At 37.6% G+C, this 20374-nt stretch overlaps 1 protein-coding gene across 6 annotated transcripts in view; it reads left to right on the top strand.

Annotated features, from left to right (window-relative positions):
* The first annotated feature begins 312 nt into the window (after positions 1-312).
* PIK3C2A (phosphatidylinositol-4-phosphate 3-kinase catalytic subunit type 2 alpha) overlaps positions 313-20374 on the top strand; it is a 140803-nt gene continuing 120741 nt past the window's right edge. For 2 of the 6 annotated variants that reach the window (XM_056802196.1, XM_056802192.1), the window contains exons 1-2: positions 1085-1236; positions 8648-8797. The gene's annotated coding sequence lies outside the window, so the exon portion shown is untranslated. Of the gene's footprint in view, positions 439-1021; positions 1042-1084; positions 1237-8647; positions 8798-20374 lie in introns of those variants that run through there. The other 4 variants (XM_056802197.1, XM_056802193.1, XM_056802194.1 and 1 more) reach the window with 3 other exon arrangements.

The raw sequence follows: 20374 nt of genomic DNA, 5'->3' as shown, positions 1-20374 counted from the left end.
GAAGACAGTATTTAGCCAAACAGTTCTCAGCGGTATTCTTAATCTTGCCTAACTACTCCATTTCCTCTTCAGTGCTCTTCCACCCCTCCGAAGGCACACGGAGTTCTTACTAAGAAGCTCCAGGGAGAAACTAGCCCCTGGGAGAAACCATTCTCCCCAACTTCACCCCAGCCCCCCTTTTCTGGTTGCGCAAGAGCAGCCAATTCTAGAAATTCCTACTTTGATCAGGAGATAAGCCTGAACAATGTGGTGGAGCAAAACACTGATTCCTCTGAGACCTTCCTCTGGGGTGTGTTAGTGCTGGCAGAGGTTGGGGGAAAAGAAAGGCTATTGAATGAGAGGGAAGGGTGGGTAGCAAAGAGGTGAGGAACTGACACACTCGATGACCTCATAGTTGCCTGAGGCCTCTCCCTGGAGCCTTCCCCCAAGCTCTGTAAGGTAAAGACTTTTTGCTCAACTCCTATTTACTGGTTTGTGTACGCTTTTGTTACACGTGCTGGGGCTACAGAATATTTATCCAATGTCTCTTCTTTCCGCTTCTCAATCTACCCATCAGTAATACCCGTGTGATTTTGGGGAAATCACTTTCCATCTCTGAGCCTCAGTTTCCTCATCTGTAAATTGAGGGGGTTGGACTATAAATGGTCCTTCCAGCTCTTCTTCCTTCTAAGGTCTCCGGACGAGTATTCAGTTCCCCGAGAGGGGAATCACAAACCAGGCAGGAGGAAGAGGGGGAGGGGAGAGATTGGCGCCAGCCTGGGAGGAGGAATGGCGAGGGCAGGATGTCGAGTTAGGTGAGGAAGGGGAGAAGGGAGAAGGGAGTAGGACCAGCTCTTGGGAGCAGGCTGGCCAGCAGGGATTAGGGAGGGCTTCGCACGAGCATCTCTGGTCCCAGGATCTGAGGGAGCGGCACCTGGGGGGGGGGGGTAGTAGAGGGTTAAGGTAGAGGATACTCCGCATCCCGGGTATTAGTACCCTCCTCTGACTTTCTACCCAGCAAGAGCCTCACCGCACTTTTCCCGGCCCCGCCCACCGGCTCAGGTAGGCCAGTTGCGACAGCCAATCAAGGGGCCTCCCAGCGCGGGAGGCGGCTCTTCCCAAGCCGGAAATGACGCGCGGTTTCTGGGCTGGTCATGGACTGTAGGCTAAGGCTGCTGAGGCGGCTGAGGTAAAAAATGGCTCGGACTATCACGACAGCGACGGCAGCGGCCGCGGCTGCTGCTGAGGCGGTGTGAGGTGAGGGGAGGCGCGGAGCTGGGCTTGGACTGCAGGGCGGGGTGGCGTCCGGGCCCTGGATTCCGGTCTCGCGGGGGCCCCGGGGCTCCCGCGGTGGGAGGAAAAGAAGGAGAGAAGGGTCCGGCCCCGATTCCCGTCACCCTGGGCCGCTGCCCCCCGCCCCTGTAGGCCCCTTTTCCTTCCCCTCTGGCGGCTGCTGCGAGGCTAGCCCTCCCACATACTCTGGTGGCTGGGGTCCCTGTCACTCTCTCGGTTGCTTCTCCCCGCCCAGGGCCAGTCTCGTCGGCGTACTCACCGGCGGGCCACTGCAGGCCCCGCCCGCCCCGCCCCTCGGATGTCCTCTCCTCCGGGGGAGTCGTGGGGAGCGGGCGAAGTGGAGTCAGGATGCTCTGGTCCCTGGCCTCGTCTCAGATCGGGGGTAACAGCAGCTCCCCGCCTTCTGCCCCCCCCCTCACTCCTCAGTGCCCCTTTGCGCCCACTTGCTTGTCTGATGGGTCAGCCAACTTCGTCCTTTCTGCACGTGCTCATCTTTTGGGAAGATTAGGAAAAATACTTTTCTAATTCTTATTCACCAACTGTATCAAGTAATTGGGTGAGGGGAAGGCGGAGGGTGCCGCTTTCACTCACAATGTGATTTTTTTTTGTAGGTTTTTTCCCTCTTTTAAATGATTCCGATTAGAATCACTTCCACTCAGGCCAGGGATGCAAGGGAAACTAGAAAGGACAAACTGCGCGAGGAGGAACGGACTTGAGGGAGATAGAAGAGGAGCAAGAACTAGTTTGTAGTTGGAGTGACTTTATATTAGCCTAACAGAAATTGAGTTCGCAACTTAAGTTTTTGTTTTTTTTTTTAAACTCTTACGTTGGTTTTAAGGCAGAAGAACAGTAAGGAGTTAGAAAATGGGGGTTTTTCCCCCCAAGTGTTTTTCCGAGGGTCACACAGCTAGGAAATGTCTGAGATCACATTTGAACCTAGACCCTCTCATCTTCAGCCCTGAGTCTCTTTTCACTAAGCTACCTACCTGCCCTACAAATGTATTTTTTATTTTGAGAGCTAGAAGAATGGGGAATACCTGACTACAGAAGAAGAGTTTGTGTTAAACAAAGAACCATAATCCTTTTTGTTGAGTATTAGGACTGAAAAGATGTTTACTGTGTAGGAACAGCAGCGGAACCAATGACTGGCCAACAGTTCAAATGAAAAAAGACTTGTAGCTAGATAAGTGATGCAGCACAGCCGCAATAGGCTCCCTAATATTTACTTATCTGCATCCTCCTGAGGGAAAGGTTTTTGTGTCCTTAGCACCTAGCACACAGGTGTTTAATTTATGTTCTATTGCTGTTGAAGGTTCAGGAAAACTTCTGGAAAGACTTTGAACTTTTGCATCTTAGATGGTGAAGCCAGTATTCTCATAGGAGAAAGCATGCTCTTTGTTCATTCTTGTATTTTAACATGTTCATTAATAGGGTGGGTATTGCAAGTCAGGATTAAAGTTTCTTAGAGGTACGAAAATAGTTTGAAAATACATGCCTTTTGAAAGTTAACTAAATTTATCTTTGAGTACTAAAAATTAAACTTGCTTGAAGTCCAATTTTACAGGCTTCCTTATACTTTGTCAGTTTGCAATTTTACTCTATTTAAAAGTAATGTCTAGAGAAGTCATAAATTATTTGGACAAAAACCCCTCAACTATTCTCTTTTAAAAGTTTGACATGTTTTTGTTATTCCTGATAATTAGTGGCAGCAGTTTTGGAAAAGGAATAGAAATATATATTTATGTTACCCTTAGCATTCATTACAAATAATGTTTTTAATACTATTTCATGATTCTTCTAATTTTGTAGAGTACAGCTGGTGTGCTATACAATTAAGAGTTTTGGAAAAGGATTAATTTTTAAAATAATTGGATGAAAAGCTTTGATAGCATGTTTATCATGTTTATAGATTACATAAAGCTAGGAGGGATAGTTAACATGATGGATGGATGATAGAATCCAAATAGATCTTGGCAGGCTAGAATGTTGGGCCAAATCTAATGGGAAGAAATTTAATAGATATGAAAGCTTTATATTTGGGTTCAAAGAAATTGGCTTCACAAGTGTAAGATGTGGAGGAAGTCATTCACATAAAAAGCTGGAATTTTTAGTGGACTGCTCAACAGACATTAGTAGGGCATGGTAGTAAAAAATGCTAATTTGATTTTAGGGTCCATTAATATGAGAGGCTTCAGTGTCCTGGATCAGAGAGGTGATAGTTCTTTTGAACTCTGCTCTATTCAGTTCACTTCAGCAGTATATGGTTTTTTTAAATTTTTTCTTTTATTGGCACTATAATTAAAGAACAGTGGAGGACAACTAGGCTAATGAAGGGCTTCAAGATATCTTAAGATAAAGGGAAGGAGATGGAACAAAGGTTGTTTAACCTGGAGAATAGAATTCTTGAGGAGAGTATAACTGTTTTCCAAGTACAGAACTAGAAACATGGAATCTAGATCTAGGAGGAATCTTAAATGGAAGGGAGATCTTTGGATGGAAGTTGTGTAGAAGATTTAGACTTAAGGAGAAACTTAATAATAAGAGCTGTCCAAAATGAAATTAGTTTCTTCTGGAAGGTAATACGTTCCTCATATCAGTGGATATCTTTTTTGGATGATCAAGTACAAGTTGGACTAGATGGTCCTTTCAGTTCAGATTATCTCTTCCCATTATCTAAATACCCTTTCACTTAGATTCAGATTCAGATCTAGAGTCTATTCCTAACTCTTTCATTATCCTCTCTAGGCCTAAATTTCCTCTTTTGTAAAATGAAAGGGTTGATCTCAAAGCTTTCACTTCCCAGTCTTTATGATTATTCATGCTTCTGAGGAAAACTTATACTTATAAATTACTAATGATGTTCTCAGAAAGGGCAACCAGGTTGTAAAGCAGATAGATTACTGGAGTCAGGAAGACTCTTCTTCCTGAGTTTAAGTCTGGCCTCAGATCTTTACTAGCTATGTGATACTGAATAAGTCACATAACCCTTTTTGCCTGAGTTTCCTCAGCTATAAAATGAGCTGGAGAAGAAAATGGTAAACTATCCCATTATCTTGACCAAGAAAACCTTCGATGACGGTTTGTTTATATATATATATATAAAATGAAGGGTATATATCAACTCATTAAGAGTTGGACATGACTAAACAACATCCTTACCATCCCCTCACCATTTAGGCTTCAGATAAAATTTCAAAATAATAGGATTAGGGAGAAGTGCTCTCAACTCCTTTCAGGCAGAGAATCTTTTTAATATATACCCATTTTTTTTTTTGCATCTATCACATTCTATAGCCCATCTAAGCATTTATAAATATATGATGTATTTTAGACCGAAAATGTGAGATTATTCATTGCTTGAGAATTTTTTAAAAAGCAAATTAGAGGTGATATACATATGTTTTTACAATTATAGCATCTTTGTAAGATACTGTAGAAGCTATTTGTTTAAAAAAGCTATGTACAAATGTAAGTATTGGAACACTTTTGATTTTCATTATATCAGCAGTTACAGATGTATTAGCAGTAATTTGCCTTTTAACTTGCAGAATATATTTAGCTACTATGTAATTAACTCTACTGGTGTTAAATATAAGATTTATACCTAGACTACTAGTTATGCATTATTAATATGAATTGGTAATGCAGTGTTTTTTTATTTGCCATTCATTGAGAGTGGTTGTATGAGTACTAAAAACTCATCTTTAGGAAATTGTTATATGATAGACCATAAAAAGTAGGTAATCATCATGATGATCATACTTTGGTTAACTTGGAAGTTCTATCCCTTATAGCATGTTGCTATGAGCTCAATAATGTGAATCTTGGGGCCGCTGGGTTGCTCAGTGGATTGACAGCCAGGCCTAGAGACAGGTCCTAGGTCCAAATCTGACCTGAGACACTTCCCAGCTGTGTGACCCTGAGCACTTAACTGCCTAGCCCTTACCACTCCTCTGCCTTGAAACCAATACACAGTATTGGTTTGAAACCTTGAAACCAATACACAGTATGATTCCAAGACAGAAGGTAAAGGTTTAAAAAAAAAATAAAAGAATGTGAATCTGGCTTTGTATCTTAAGAGTACCAACAGTACCTTGTACCTAACGTAATATACTTGTTTAGTTCAATAGTCATTTATTGTTGCATTCAGTATTTGAGCCATAGTTAGTGGATGGTGAGCTGATCTTTGAAATCTAGAACTGGGTTTTCATCTCACTCCTGACACAAACGGGCTGTGTGACCCACAGTAAATCACTTTTAACTGCTCAATGTACCAAGGCAACTCTAGGTAGAACTAAGTTGATGAGCAGGTACAGGTCTATTTTGGTAGAAAGGGAGTTTCCTAACTAGGACTTTTCAATAGTAGTAAAATTTGATTTCACTGGTTCAAAGGGAAAAAAAAAAGTAATTTTCAGTGCCCTTTAGGCATACAACATAGACTCAGACTTTAGGACTTAGTTGTTAGGAGTCTATTCAAGATGCTGAAGTAAAGTTTTGGGGATAAGTATTCATTATTTGGTAAAAATTGTTTGGAAAATTGGAAAGCAGTCTGGCAGAAACTAGATGTAGACCAGTATCTTACACCATTTACTAAGATAAGATAAAAATGGATTCATGAACTTGGCATATAGGGAAGAGGGAACATATTACCTATCTGATTTATGGATAGGAGAAAAATTTATGAATAAATAAGAGATAGAAAGCATTGTAAGATGTAAAATGGATTTGGATATTTTAAATTAAAAAGGGTTTGTGCAAATAAAACTATTGTAGCCAAGATTAGAAGGAAAGCAGTAAGTTAGAGAAAAATTTTCGTAGAGTTTTTTCAGATAGCCGTCTCATATCCAAAATACATAGAAAAATTTATAAGACCAAGAGCCATTCCCCAATTAATAAATGGTCAAAAGATAAGAGGTTTTTGGACAAAGAAATCAATGCTATGTGTAACTACAGAAAAATTCTCTAAATAATTATTGATTAGAGAAATGCAAATCAAAATAACTCAGATTCATATCTTTAAGTTGGAAAAAATGATAAAAAGGTAAAATAACGTTGGAGATAATGTGGGAAAATGGGAACACTAATACACTGTTGGTGGAACTGTGAACTGATCCAACCATTTTGGAAAACAGTCTGGAATTGTGCCCAAAGAGTTATAAAACTGTGTGTTCCTTTATACATTTTGACCCAGCAGTCCCACTATTAGATTTATTTCCTAAGGTGATCAGGAAAAAGGAAAAGAACCTATTTGTTTCAAAATATAGCATCTCTTTGTGATGGCAAGGAATTGGAAATTGAAGGGATGCCCATCAGTTGTGGAATGGTTAAACAAGTTATGGCATATGATTGTGATGGAATAGTATAGCACAGTAAGAAGGTTAATTTTTTAAAACATAAAGAGATATACATGAAATTATGAAGAGTGGGACCAGCAGAACTAAGAGAACATTATATATTGCAACAAAAATATTGTTGAAAAATGACTAGTATATATGGCAACTCCAGAGAAAGAACTGATAAATAAAAATAAGCAAGACATATACATATATCTTTTTGTCAAGTGATGCCTTCTCTAATGTGAGGAAGAGAGGGTGTTACTTGGATATTTTAATGTAACAGATGAATTTTAAGTTTTAAAAAAGGATTCTGCTGGCCATGTCTTTAGTACTCTTTATTGAATATTAATTTAACAGCTTAATATTCTTTGCTTGAAAACTAAAATGGATCCATTTAAATGGGTATGTGTATATTAAATATTGTAGTTATGAAGATACTAGTTAGAAGATTATTTGATTTAGAGGATTCACAAGAACCATATGAAACCTCTCGACATAGATGGCATTATTAATAAGTGGATTGTTTAAATATTTTAGGAAAAGGAGAGTACTGAGAGACTAGAAAATGGCCAAGAGGTTATGAGGATCAAAAACAGAAGTAAAAGTTTACAGTATGGCAAAACCTCTTTTTATGGAACCAATTGAAACCAAAGTTACTCTGGTTTTTGAATAAAATTTTCCACAAAAATGGAATTGGGCAGTGTCTCCTCCTTTCTTCTCTCCTCCCCCTAAAAATGCAAGAGGAAGCAGTAAGAGATCAAAGATACTTAAAATTTCCCTAAGGAATGAATTTCTGACTGCCTGGGAAAATAGAATCAAAACCAATGCCCTTTATAGGGTGGGGAAACAATGGAGAATGAGAGTTGTTCAGGTGGGAAGAACTAGAGAAGTTAAGCATATTCTTAGCTTGTCTGTGCGATAGGAAAGGACAGAAATGTTGGTGTGAGAGTCTTTGGAAAATCTGAGTAGGTTTTTTTGGCCACCTGTCACATTAGGGGAGGATAAGACATAGTTTTTCCAAGAGCTGTGTTGGTGATTTGGGTTAGATGTACATTCCCCCTGCCCCCCCGCCCCCCCCAAGAATGCCCCTTGTTGCTCTTGGCTGGTTGGCTTTCCTGTTCCAAACCTGATAAACTCTGGGGAATGTCTTAAGGCTCTGAAGGATACTAGGAGACTAGTAAAATAACCCACTACTTTACTAATTACATTATCCAAGCTAAACTTGTGATAAGATGGTTATCAAAATAATTTTAAGAGGTGTTCTGTCATGCTTACAGCATTGAGTCTGGGTTCTTGGAGCGCAGAGTTGGCTTGAGAAAAAGCCATGGAGCCCTAAACATGAAAATAGCCTTGTTTGATTTTATAGGAACTGGGCAATTCAGTGGCGTTTAGACTCCAGAAGGGTCTATTCCGTGTGGAAAAGCTTGGTCATATGATGGACTATGCCTGTGTTGTCCAAGGACCAGCCTGGCTAAATTCAGAGAAACTCATCAGCAGGTTGGCTGCAAGACAATAATATTTTTAAAAAAGGTTTTACAACTCTCAAAGACTGCCTGACACTAAATAAAAAGGGATGAATGGGGAGAGTACCTATGTTAGTGAAATAATATATTGTCCTGGTAAAATTATTAAATAGTATACCTGGCTTTTATAATGGAAGTTTGAAACACCTCTTAGTTGGTAGAAAGTTACTGAGGGTTGTTAACAATACCTAGGCATCATGCAAATTTAAAATGTTAAGTTGTTATGATTGCACTCATGCCATGAAATATTATTTTTGTTAAATTGATATTCTAAAAAATTAAATTTTTGTTCCATATACAAGCTATATGATGAAGATTACTTGGTAGCTAAGCCTGTCAGTTTTGTACTATTTTCTTTCTAAATGGTGATTTTAAAAAATCTTTCATGTTGAAAACTTTGTTGTAACATGTTGTTCAGTTGTGTCCTACTCTTAGTCACCCTATGAATCATACTGTCCATGGGATTTACCTTGCAAAGATACTGGAGTGATTTGTGTCTTCTTTTTTTTTCTCCAGTGAAAGATTAAGTGACTTGCCCAGGGTCACACAGCTAGTAAGTGGCTGAGGCCCAATTTGAACTCCGATCTTCCTGATTCCAGGGCCAGTGCTGTATCCACTGAGCCACCTAGCTGCCTCCAATTGAAAATTTAGGCAGCATCATATACTGTAAGTTACTATAAAACTCACTGTTTTTCATGATAGAACTAGGGCAGTGGTGAAAGTATTTCTTAATGATTCATGCCAGTTGAATGGACAAATGAAGTCACTCAAAGTTCACTAGTTGTTTCTACGAAGCAGTAGTGGTAGTCACTTATCTTCATTTTTAACTTGAAAAATATTGTCAGAAAAATACTTTGCATATGCAACATCATCCTGAATATGTAACAGGGGGTTTTAGATGTAAATCATCTTATGTAGTAGCACATGTATGTTATATGTGATATTCTTTTCCCTTTTGCACATAGACTGTTCCTTCTTAAGGGTAACTACATTCTTATGACATTAAAATTTTTTTCTAACATTTTAAGATCTACATTCTCAATCTTTCCCCCCTCCCTGAGATGGCAAAAAGTTTGCTATTGGTTATACTTGTGCTGTATTTCCATATTTGTCATCTTGTAGAAAAAGAAACATTTTTAAAACTCATGCCATGAAGAAAATAAAGTGAAGAATAGTGATTTCCATTTAGGCTCTATTAGTTTTTTTCTGGAGGCAGATAGCTTTTTTCATAAATCTTTTGGGATTGCCTTGGATCATTGTATTGCTGAGAATAATTTAAGTCCTTCACAGTTGTTCATTGTACTGTATTGTTGTTACTGTGTGAATTGGTTCTTACTTCACTCTGCATGAGTGTCTTTCTGAAATCATCCTGCTCATCATTTCTTGTAGCACAATAATATTCCATTATATTCACATTCCATAAATTGTTAACTATATTCACATTCCCCAATTGATAAACATACTTCTATTTCTTTGCCACCACAAAAAGAACTGCTATAAATATTTTTGTACAAATAAGTCCTTTTCCCTTTTATTTTTGGATTTCTTTGGGCTACCTAGTAGTGATATTCCTGGATCAAAGAGTACAGTTTTATAGCCTTTGGGGCATAGTTCCAAATTGCTTTTCAGAATGGTTGAATCAGTTCACAACTCCACCAATAATGCATTAGTGTGCCAATTTTCCCACATCCCCTTCAACATTTATCATTTCCTTTTTCTGTCATATTAACCATTCTTATAGGTGTACGGTGGGTACCTCTAAGCCTTACCACATTTCTTAAGAGTATTTTCATATTGTATAGCCGGTTTTTGACATGTAGACAATGGAATAAATTCATTGCTAATTTCACAGTATTTTAGCAAAATACAATTTGACATAATAGATATTAGAATTGACCCATAGTGTAGAATATGTCCTTGTTCCTCTAATCCTTTTTAATGACACTGGGAGAAGATGAAAGTTTATATGTAGATTTCAAATAATTCTGGTTTTATAATAATTCTGTGTTAAATAAAATGAAACCCACTTTTAGAAATTTTTGAAAAGTTAATCAGGTATTATTGAACCACCAGTTTTCTTTTTAAAAGATATTTTTGAGTCTGCTTTTGAATTAGGCTTTTCTTAAATGTTTATGTTATTTTGTTCTCATTTCTGCCGTATGCACATTTTGGGTCATCTTATTAAGTTGTTAAAAAGCAGAATGTTGGAATGTGGCGGAGTTTACTACCACAATAGGTATTGCTGTGGGATTTTAAGGTGCTTTTTCTTTTATTTACCCCCTGCTCTGTCATTCTCTAAAGGAAATTCTTGAAATGCACTCAGACTAATTAATTATGTATAGTCTGTTGACTTTTTCAAGATTAATGAAAGGGATCAGTTATTGAATAGACTCTACTCTGTAGTTATTTCTTAATTAGAGAACCAAGTATAAACTCTGATGTTTAAATTAAGACATATGATAATGGTTATATGAGAGTTACTTGTTATTAGAATTTTCTTTCCAAAATTGACCTTAGGTTCAGTTGTAAAACATTCTAACTCTGTATAATTTCTTGTATCTTTATTTATCAGTTCTCATTGTTGCCATCCTAAAACAGGCTCTCATTGTCGCTCACCTGAACAATTGCAGTAGTTCTCTAACAGGTCTTTTTACCTCTAGTTTCCTAAACTGTCCTTTATAACAGAGGTGGTAAATACAGGCAACCCATTGGGCCTGAACCAGACTAAAATGCCATTGGGAACTATTTAACAAAAATAGATGTAAATAAAAAAGAATAAAGAATATTAATATGGGGTTTTCTAATTCAAAATTTGGCCCTCAGGGATTCTTCTGTATGGTTCAGTGACCTACTTTTCTATTTGAATTGGACACCTTTGTAAGTCTACACCACAGTCAAGCTTATCTCTCCTTGCCTTGTCTCTTTTCTAAACCTTTCAGAGCTTCTTAGGATAATAGAATCATAGATTTAGAGCTTGAATAGGCCTTAGACTGTCTTGTCAGTCCTCTAATTTTATAGACGAGGGACCCAGGCCCAGAATTAGCTGCCCACAAGTCACACTGTAACAGACCTGGGATTTGAGCCCAAATAAACATTAATTGCAAATCTAGTATTCTTTCCACTGTGCTACATCCTATTAACTATTACCATATGGTCGTATTTTCTTGACATTCAGTGCTTTCCATGATCTAGTACTATTCTGCTATTCCATTTCAGTCTTTTACTATTCTGTGCTGTAGCCAAAATGGACTACTTAATATTCCCCAAATATATGTTGAACGTAATGCTCACTTTACCTTTGTTAATCTTGGAATACTATATTTAGTTTTGTACATCACCTTTTAGGAATGATATTGTTAAGTAGGGGAGTATGCAGTGGAAGACAGCCTGGATATGAAGAGTCTTAAATTCATACCATATCAAAGTCCAGTGAAGGACCTGGAGATATTAGCCCAGAAAAAGAGTAGACTTACGGGGAACATAGATAACTAGGTTCAAATACTTGAACTCCTATGAAGAAGCAGCCCTGTAGAGTTTCCAGAATTATATTAAAGTGTAATTAATAAGTGTTTGGTAAAATAAAACAATGTTAATTTGTGCTTTTCTAAGTAAATTTGAGTTTAAATCTGAGACAATTTTTTTTTTTTGGAGAGAATTCTTTCTTTCTTTCTTTCTTTATTTTTTTAATATGTTTTATTTGATCATTTCCAAGCATTATTCGTTAAAGATCATTTTCTTTTCCTCCCCCCCAACCCCCATAGCCGACGCGTAAGTCCACTGGGCATTAGATGTTTTCTTGATTTGAACCCATTGCTTTGTTGATAGTATTTGCATTAGAGTGTTCATTTAGAGTCTGTCCTCTGTCATGTCCCCTCAACCTCTGTATTCAGGCAGTTGTTTTTCCTCGGTGTTTCCACTCCCATAGTTTATCCTTTGCTTATGAATGGTGTTTTTTTCTCCTGGATCCCTGCAAGTTGTTCAGGGACATTACACCGCCACTAATGGAGAAGTCCATTACGTTCGATTATACCACAGTGTATTAGTCTCTGTGTACAATGTTCTCCTGGTTCTGCTCCTTTTGCTCTGCATCACTTCCTGGAGGTTGTTCCAGTCTCCATGGAACTTCTCCACTTTATTATTCCTTTTAGCACAATAGTATTCCATCACCAACATATACCACAGTTTGTTCAGCCATTCCCCAATTGATGGGCATCCCCTCGTTTTCCAGTTTTGGGCCACCACAAAGAGCGCAGCTATGAATATTTTTGTACAAGTCTTTTTGTCCATTATCTCTTTGGGGTACAGACCCAGCAGTGCTATGGCTGGGTCAAAGGGTAGATATTCTTTTGTCGCCCTTTGGGCATAGTTCCAAATTGCCCTCCAGAATGGTTGGATCAGTTCACAACTCCACCAGCAATGAATTAATGTCCCTACTTTGCCACATCCCCTCCAGCATTCATTACTTTCCTTTGCTGTTATGTTAGCCAATCTGCTAGGTGTGAGGTGATACCTCTGAGACAATTTAAGTGTAAAATATAAAGCATTTAAAAGGGAATCAGAAGATCTGAATTCTAATTCTAGCTGTGCTAGTAACTAATTGGACATTATGGACCTCATAACTCTAAGCTTATACTAAGTTTATGGTTTTTCCCAGGCAAAATCCCTTAAATTCTGGGCCTCAGTTTCCTTATCTATAAAATGAGTATGTTTGGAATAGATGATTTCAGAGGAACCTTCCAGGTCAGAATTCCAAGATTCTATGATTTTTGCATTTAAGTACTTTTTTCATTCATTTGTTTATAAGTTCCATTAAAGGTAGAATTATATATCCTTTTAAATTATAGTATCCACGTACCCACATTGCCATCTTAAACAGTCATTAATGATTTTGGTGTTTTTTTTTTTATGGTCAAATCAGGAATTTTATTGGATGATAAATCTGATCTTCAGAAAAACAATCTTTAGGGGATCTAAGAATCTTAAGTTGAAGAAAAGCCCTTTAGGATTAGTGTTTATAAGAACTATAAAAACAAAGATTACATAACAGTTCACAGTATACCTAGAGTCGAATAACGTATTTGCTCTAAAAAAAGTTGACTGGTGGTTAGGTTAAATAAGTTAAATTCTAAGAGTTGTGGGCTTTCCTGCATTGACTAAATAGTTGTTTTTGTTTTTAACGTATAAGTAGAGAATGTACAAGAAGCATAGAATAGTATGTAAATAAATATAGGAAAGTTAGATGACCACATTGCAAGATAAGATTCAAATTGAGCCTCCAAGGTTAGCACTGTCAGGGCATGTAATTTTAGCAGTGTCCCGAGAGTATCCAGCCTTTCTTGGATAGTTGAGCCAGTTCTAGGTAGGGCTGCCTCAATTTCTGGTCCTGCATTCCCTCCTCCCAGAACTGACAAGCATTTCAATCTGGGTTATACATATATTATCACATATAACATTTCCATATTAATTTTTGTAAGCGAATAATCTTATAGAGCCAAAATCTTAAAACATATACCCAAATAAACAAGTGATAAGTCATATGTTTTCATCTGCATTTCTACTCCAACAGTTCTTTCTCTGGAGGTGAATAGCATTCTTTTTCATAAGTTTTCAGAATTGTCCAAGGCCCTTATATTGCTTTTAGTAGCAAAGTCTGTCACAATTAATTGTTCGACAATATTGCCGTTACTGTGTATTTCCTGGTTCAGCATATTTCACTGCATTATTTCACGTAGGTCTTTCCAGTTCTTTCTGAAATCATCCTGTTCATCATTCCTTATAGCACAAAGTATTCCATCACCAACATATACCACAATTTGTTGAGGGATATCCCCTTAGTTTCCAATTCTTTGCCACTGCAAAAAGAGCAGCTGTAAGTATTTTTGTACAAACAGATCTTTTCCCATTTTGTTTTTACCTTCCATCTTAGAATCAATACTGTGTATTGGTTCTAAGGCAGAAGAGTGGTAAGGGCTAGGCAATGGGGGTCAAGTGACTTGCTCAGGGTCACACACCTAGGAAGTAACTGAGGCTAGATTTGAACCCAAGACCTCCTGTCTCTGGGCCTAGGTCTCAATTCACTAAGCCACTCAGCTGCCCCCCCCCCCCATTTTTAAAACATCTCTTTGGGATATAGACCCAATAGTAGTATGATCAAAAGGTATGCATTCTTTTATAGCCCTTTGGACATAATTCTAAATTGTCCTCCAGAATGGTTGGATCAGTTTACAACTCCACCAGCAATGTATTAGTGTCCCAATTTTGCCACATCCCTTCCAACATTTATTGTTATCCTTTACTGTCATATTGGTCAATCTTCTAGGTGTTAGTTAGGTGGTACCTCAAAGGTGTTTTAATTTGTATTTCTCTAATCAAGAACAGCCCCAAGCACTTGTGTAAAGCAATGTGGAACCAAACTTGACTTTTGGGGTATTTAGGAACAGACGTAATAGACAGAAAGATCTGATCCCAAATTAAGAAATTTGCTAAAACTATTCCATTTTCTTAGATTGGTTTTGAGTGTTAGTTCTTACTTACTCTGTGCAAAGCCCTGTGCTCAGCTTGAGAACACTAGTAGAAAAATAAGAGTCCTTATTCTTAAGGAACCTGCATTTTGATTTGGAGAACATATGGAGAAAGACTATTTATATGGAAAGTTTCAGCTGCAAGTAAGGTGGGAAGGTCCCATGATCCTTCCAAGGTATAGCAGTAAAGGAGATGTTAATGCCCTTTCCATTGATGAAATATTTTTAGTTTCTGGTGAGCCATTTGACAATGCCAAGCACTTTGGTATCTAGAAAAAAGCATAGTTGTGGCTGCAGTACCAAGCTAGATCTAGTCAAGTTTTTCAAAACATGTTGGTATACCAGAATTGAGGTTTTAGTGAACCACTGGCTAAATAAGAGTTAGTGTGAGGTGACTACCAGAAGACTTAATATGTTCTTATGCTCCATTAGTATTCATAGTGAAGTTGGGGGTGGGAGGTGGTAATTGTTCTGATATACTTTGCACTAGGAAAATGGAAAGCCCGTATCAGGATTACTGTAAACCCAGTTCTAAGAACCACATTCTAGAAAGAACCATTGACAAGCTGAAACTTACCCAGGGCAAATAATATGGAAGGCATTCAGAATCGTGGCATACAAAGAAAGACTTAAAGACACTGGAGATGTTTAAACCTGTATAAGAAAAGTCTTATGTGAATTTCCAGGTTCTTGCACTGTTTTGGAACCTAATGACTTTTATAAAAAAGGCAAAGTCATCAGTGACTGACCATTTATAAGGAATTTTGTAGGATATAATTGATTTTGGTGGTGGATTAGACCAGATACCCTCTGAGACCCCATCTCAAAAAGCTTATGTTCTACCCAGGGGAGTCAACAAGTATACATATATGTATATGAAAAATAAATATGAGTTATTTATTGGGGGAAGCTTTATGTAGAAGGTGATACTTGAACTGAGTCTTGAAAGGAACTAGAAATTCTAAGAGATGATGAGAAGAGTGTATTCCAGATATAGGGATACAAAGATATGGAGACAATAGATGGAATTTTTCATGGAACAGCAAAAGGGTCAGTTTGATTGAACTGAATGAGTGAAGAGGAACAAAGTATAAGAATGGAAAGGTAAGTTCAGTATTTTTTCCCATTGTAGTTGTCTTCTAAGAGTGATAAACCTGTCAGTGAAGAAGGCCTGTGTTCAAATTCTACTTCTGGTGTTCTCTTTGTGCCCTAGGAAAGTACTTATCCTTTCTCAGTATCATTTTCTTCATTTTTAAATAGGATTTATTACTGTAATGCTTACCTCACATGGGTTATTGTGAAAATCAAGTGAGATACACACTTTAAAACTATGTAAATGTTGTTCGTTAGCATTAGTATAGGTGGGTGAATATTAGTTGAATATAGTATGTTTCCAGTATAGAAGACTCCATATAGGGAAGTTTTCAGAAAAAGTACAGGTTCTCTTTTCTTTGTGAATGGCTAGACAGAAGTGATAAAGTCTTGAATTAGGGTAGTTGTGAGAGATGTAGAGGAAGAATTAACAGGTAATTGGAGATCAGAAGGAAAGTGAAGAAAAGTGAAGAATTGATTATGAATCAGGGCTAATATTCCATTGCATGGCTTATTGTTAACTTAAAATTTTTATTACAATAATAAATTGTAGTCATTCTCTAGTGGGTAGCTAAGTGATGCAATGGATAGTGCCAGGCCAAAAGTCAGGAATTCTTCATCTTTCAGCATTCATATTTAAGTCTCAGACACTTATTAGCTCTATGATTCTGGGCAAGTCATTTAACCCATTTTGCTTTAGTTCCTCATCTATAAAATGAACTAGAGAAGAAAATGGCCAACCACTTTAGTATGTTTGCCCAAAACAGCCCCAAATGAGGTCCTGAAAAGTCAGACAACCGAAACTACTGAATAACAAACAACACTCTTTTTCTTTTCTTTTTAAAATTTTTTTTTATTTGATCATTTCCAAACATTATTCATTGGAGACAAAGATCATTTTCTCCCCCCCACCCCCCACCTCTCCCATAGCTGATGCATGATTCCACTGGGTACACATGTGCTCTTGATTCGAACCCATTTCCATGTTGTTGGTATTTGCATTAGAATGTTCATTTAGAGTCTCTCCTCAGACATGTCCCCTCAACCCCTGTAGTCAAGCAGTTGCTTTTCATCGGTGTTTTTACTCCCACAGTTTGTCCTCTGCTTGTGGATAGTGATTTTCTCCTAGATCCCTGCAGATTGTTCAGGGACACTGCATTGCCACTAATGGAGAAGTCCATTACCTTCGATTGTACCACAGTGTATTGGTCTCTGTGTACAATGTTTTCCTGGTTCTGCTCCTCTCGCTCTGCATCACTTCCTGGAGGTTGTTCCAGTCTCCATGGAATTCCTCCACTTTATTATTCCTTTTAGCACAATAGTATTCCATCACCAACATATACCACAATTTGTTCAGCCATTCCCCAATTGATGGGCACCCCCTCATTTTCCAGTTTTTGGCCACCACAAAGAGCGCAGCTATGAATATTCTTTTTTTTTTCTTCTGGCTTCAGAGTTTTATTTAAAAATGGATAGATACCAATGAATCTGAGAAGATAAAATTCTTTGAAGAATAAACATTCACAAACACTTTGTGTGTGTGTATAGTTTTCAATATTACATATGTATATATGTGTCTGTGTGTATTTTTTTAAACAATATTTTATTTGATCATTTCCAAGCATTATTCATTAGAGACAAAGATCATTTTCTTTTCCTCCCCTCCCCCACCTCTCCCATAGCTGATGTGTGATTCCACTGGGTATCACATGTGTTCTTGATTCGAACCCATTTCCATGTTGTTAGTATTTGCATTAGAGTGTTTATTTAGAGTCTCTCCTCAGACATGTCCCCTCAACCCCTGTAGTCAAGCAGTTGCTTTTCCTTGGTGTTTTTACTTATGAATATTCTTGTACAAGTCTTTTTCCTTATTATCTCTTTGGGGTACAAACCCAGCAGTGCTATGGCTGGATCAAAGGGCAGACAGTCTTTTATCTCCCTTTGGGCATAGTTCCAAATTGCCCTCCAGAATGGCTGGATCAATTCACAACTCCACCAACAATGAATTAATGTCCCTACTTTGCCACATCCCCTCCAGCATTCACTACTTTCCTCTGCTGTCATGTTAGCCAATCTGCTAGGTGTGAGGTGATACCTCAGAGTTGTTTTGATTTGCATCTCTCTGATTACAGGAGATTTAGAACACTTTTTCAGGTGCTTATTAATAGTTTTGATTTCTTTATCTGAAAACTGCCTATTCATGTCCCTTGCCCATTTATCAATTGGAGAATGGTTTGATTTTTTGTACAATTGATTTAGCTCTTTGTAAATTTGAGTAATTAAACCTTTTTATGAAGATTGTTTCCCAATTTGTTGCTTCCCTTCTGATTTTAGTTACATTGGTTTTGTTTGTACAAAACCTTTTTAATTTGATGTAGTCAAAATTATTTATTTTACATTTTGTGACTCTTTCTATGTCTTGCTTGGTTTTAAAGTCTTTCCCTTCCCAAAGGTCTGACATGTATACTATTCTGTGTTTGCCTAATTTACTTATAGTTTCCTTCTTTATGTTCAAGTCTCATTCACCCATTTTGAATTTATCTTCGTGTAGAGTGTGAGGTGTTGATCCAAACCTAATCTCTCCCACACTGTCTTCCAATTTTCCCAGCAGTTTTTATTGAATAGTGGATTTTTGTCCCAAAAGCTGGGATCTTTAGGTTTATCATATACTGTCTTGCTGTGGTCACTTGCCCCAAGTCTATTCCACTGATCCTCCTTTCTGTGTCTCTTAGCCAGTACCAAATTGTTTTGATGACCGCTGCTTTGTAATATAGAACACTCTTTTTCTAAGGAAGTGTTGATTTGATTAAAAGAGACATGTGTCTCTCAAGAACAGCTGGCACACTGGCATATGCCTGTATTTCCTAATGGGGAATAGGCTTAGGTTTTGAAGTTTTGAGCTGTAGTAGGTACTAAAGCTGATTGGGTGTCCACATTAAGTCTGATAACAGTATGATGAGGTTCTCACCCGCCTAGAAGACCACAGGTTACCTAAGTAGGTGTGAACTAGCTATAGAGTACTCTATAGTATGGAGTAGGTCAATGCCTATATTGGAATTGGGTCTATACGTAGCTCGCTGTATTTTTTTTTCCCTAGGCAAGATAGGGAAACCCAGTCCCCAAAAAAGAATTTTAAAAACCTTTAAAAATTTTTTGGGGTGTCTTTTCTTATACCAAAGTCATTTCCTAATATATACATCTGCTTCTGAGGGCATGTCACATTTCACATTCATAGTCCTTTGCTTTTCTATTGAGAAGAGGGTATTTTCATTGAATGTATTGTTATCATGTATTATATTGTATATTGATTCTGCTTACTTCTTCCTGAATTAGTCATATAATGCTTCTCTGAATGCCTCATACTGTGGAGAAACATCAAATATTCATTTAATGTCTGCTCAATAAACTATGCTCAGCCAAAAAAAAAATCACCATTAAAAGAGAAATGATTATTTAAATATATACACAAAACTAATAATTGGCATTAGGAAAGTGGTTTTTCCCTACACTGTATTTCTTGCACTACATCTGAGGCCTGACCACAAGGCCAATATTACTGGGACAGTTTAGGAAAATTCTGAAGTCAGAAATACAATTGTCCAAAGTTGCTTTTGATCCCTAGTCCCTGTGACCCCTGGGCAAATGACTATCTGTGCTTGAGTACCTTTCTTTGCTTAATGTCTCAGTCCAATCAATCAACTTTAGAGTCAATTATTATCTCAAAGTTACAAGAATCTGACTATAGCTAACTTCACTTCCCTATATTGTTCCAATGTGCTATAGGCTGTTCACCTTGGAGACCTACTCTGAATATGGGTACTTAACAATTTGGCACATTTACTCAAAGGTCAGGAGCTTAGCAGACATTTTTGCAAGGTAAAGGCTCCTTACATGGACAAATCCATCTTGGATTGGCCTTGCCATTCATGAAGAAGAGATAACTGACCACACTGTCACTCTCTGAGAGCAGGTAAGGTACAGTGTCATTCTGCCCGTCAGGATTCTGGAATGTGAAGTGTCTATCACTTTGGTAGAAAGGCAAAACCATGTATACTTTAACTTTATGGACAATGTAGGGGAGTCAAGAAAGAGGATCTTTTTGACTATGTACAATTTTATGAAAGATGTGACTGCTGTATTTTCAACAACTTAATACATAGTTATAGTGCTCTGTGTGCTAGGCAATTTAGGAAGCTCTTCTGAGCCTTAGGAGTAAAGGGAAAATATGGTGATAATGTTAGTTTCTGCCTATCTTTTTCTGTCATATTTCTTACTTAACACAAGAAGGCAGCATACTACATTTTGTCTTCTAATTGCCATATTAAAAGCCCATTATAGGCTTTACTTTAATTTTTTATGACATGAAAAATATACTGGCCAAGTTGAACTCATGTCCACATAATGTGTTGTGGTAATACAAGCATAGTTTATGATGTAGCTTTTCGTTTTTATTTTCTGCTTACCATGCATTGTGTAGACATCAAGGTGTGGAATTCAAACTATGAAGGAAAAGGAATGTTTTTGTAGAGTTCAAATTTTTCTGTTTTTTTTTTTTTTTTCAGAAAAATTGATCCCTACAGAATTTTTAGAAAGAAATGAAAATTAAGGAATCTAACAGCTAGTATTAATA

This window comes from Monodelphis domestica, chromosome 6, assembly GCF_027887165.1.
Source record: "Monodelphis domestica isolate mMonDom1 chromosome 6, mMonDom1.pri, whole genome shotgun sequence".
NCBI classification, from domain to species: domain Eukaryota; kingdom Metazoa; phylum Chordata; class Mammalia; order Didelphimorphia; family Didelphidae; genus Monodelphis; species Monodelphis domestica.
The sequence above is the reverse complement of the archived record's forward strand: the minus strand, read 5'-3'. Positions and strand labels throughout refer to the sequence as shown.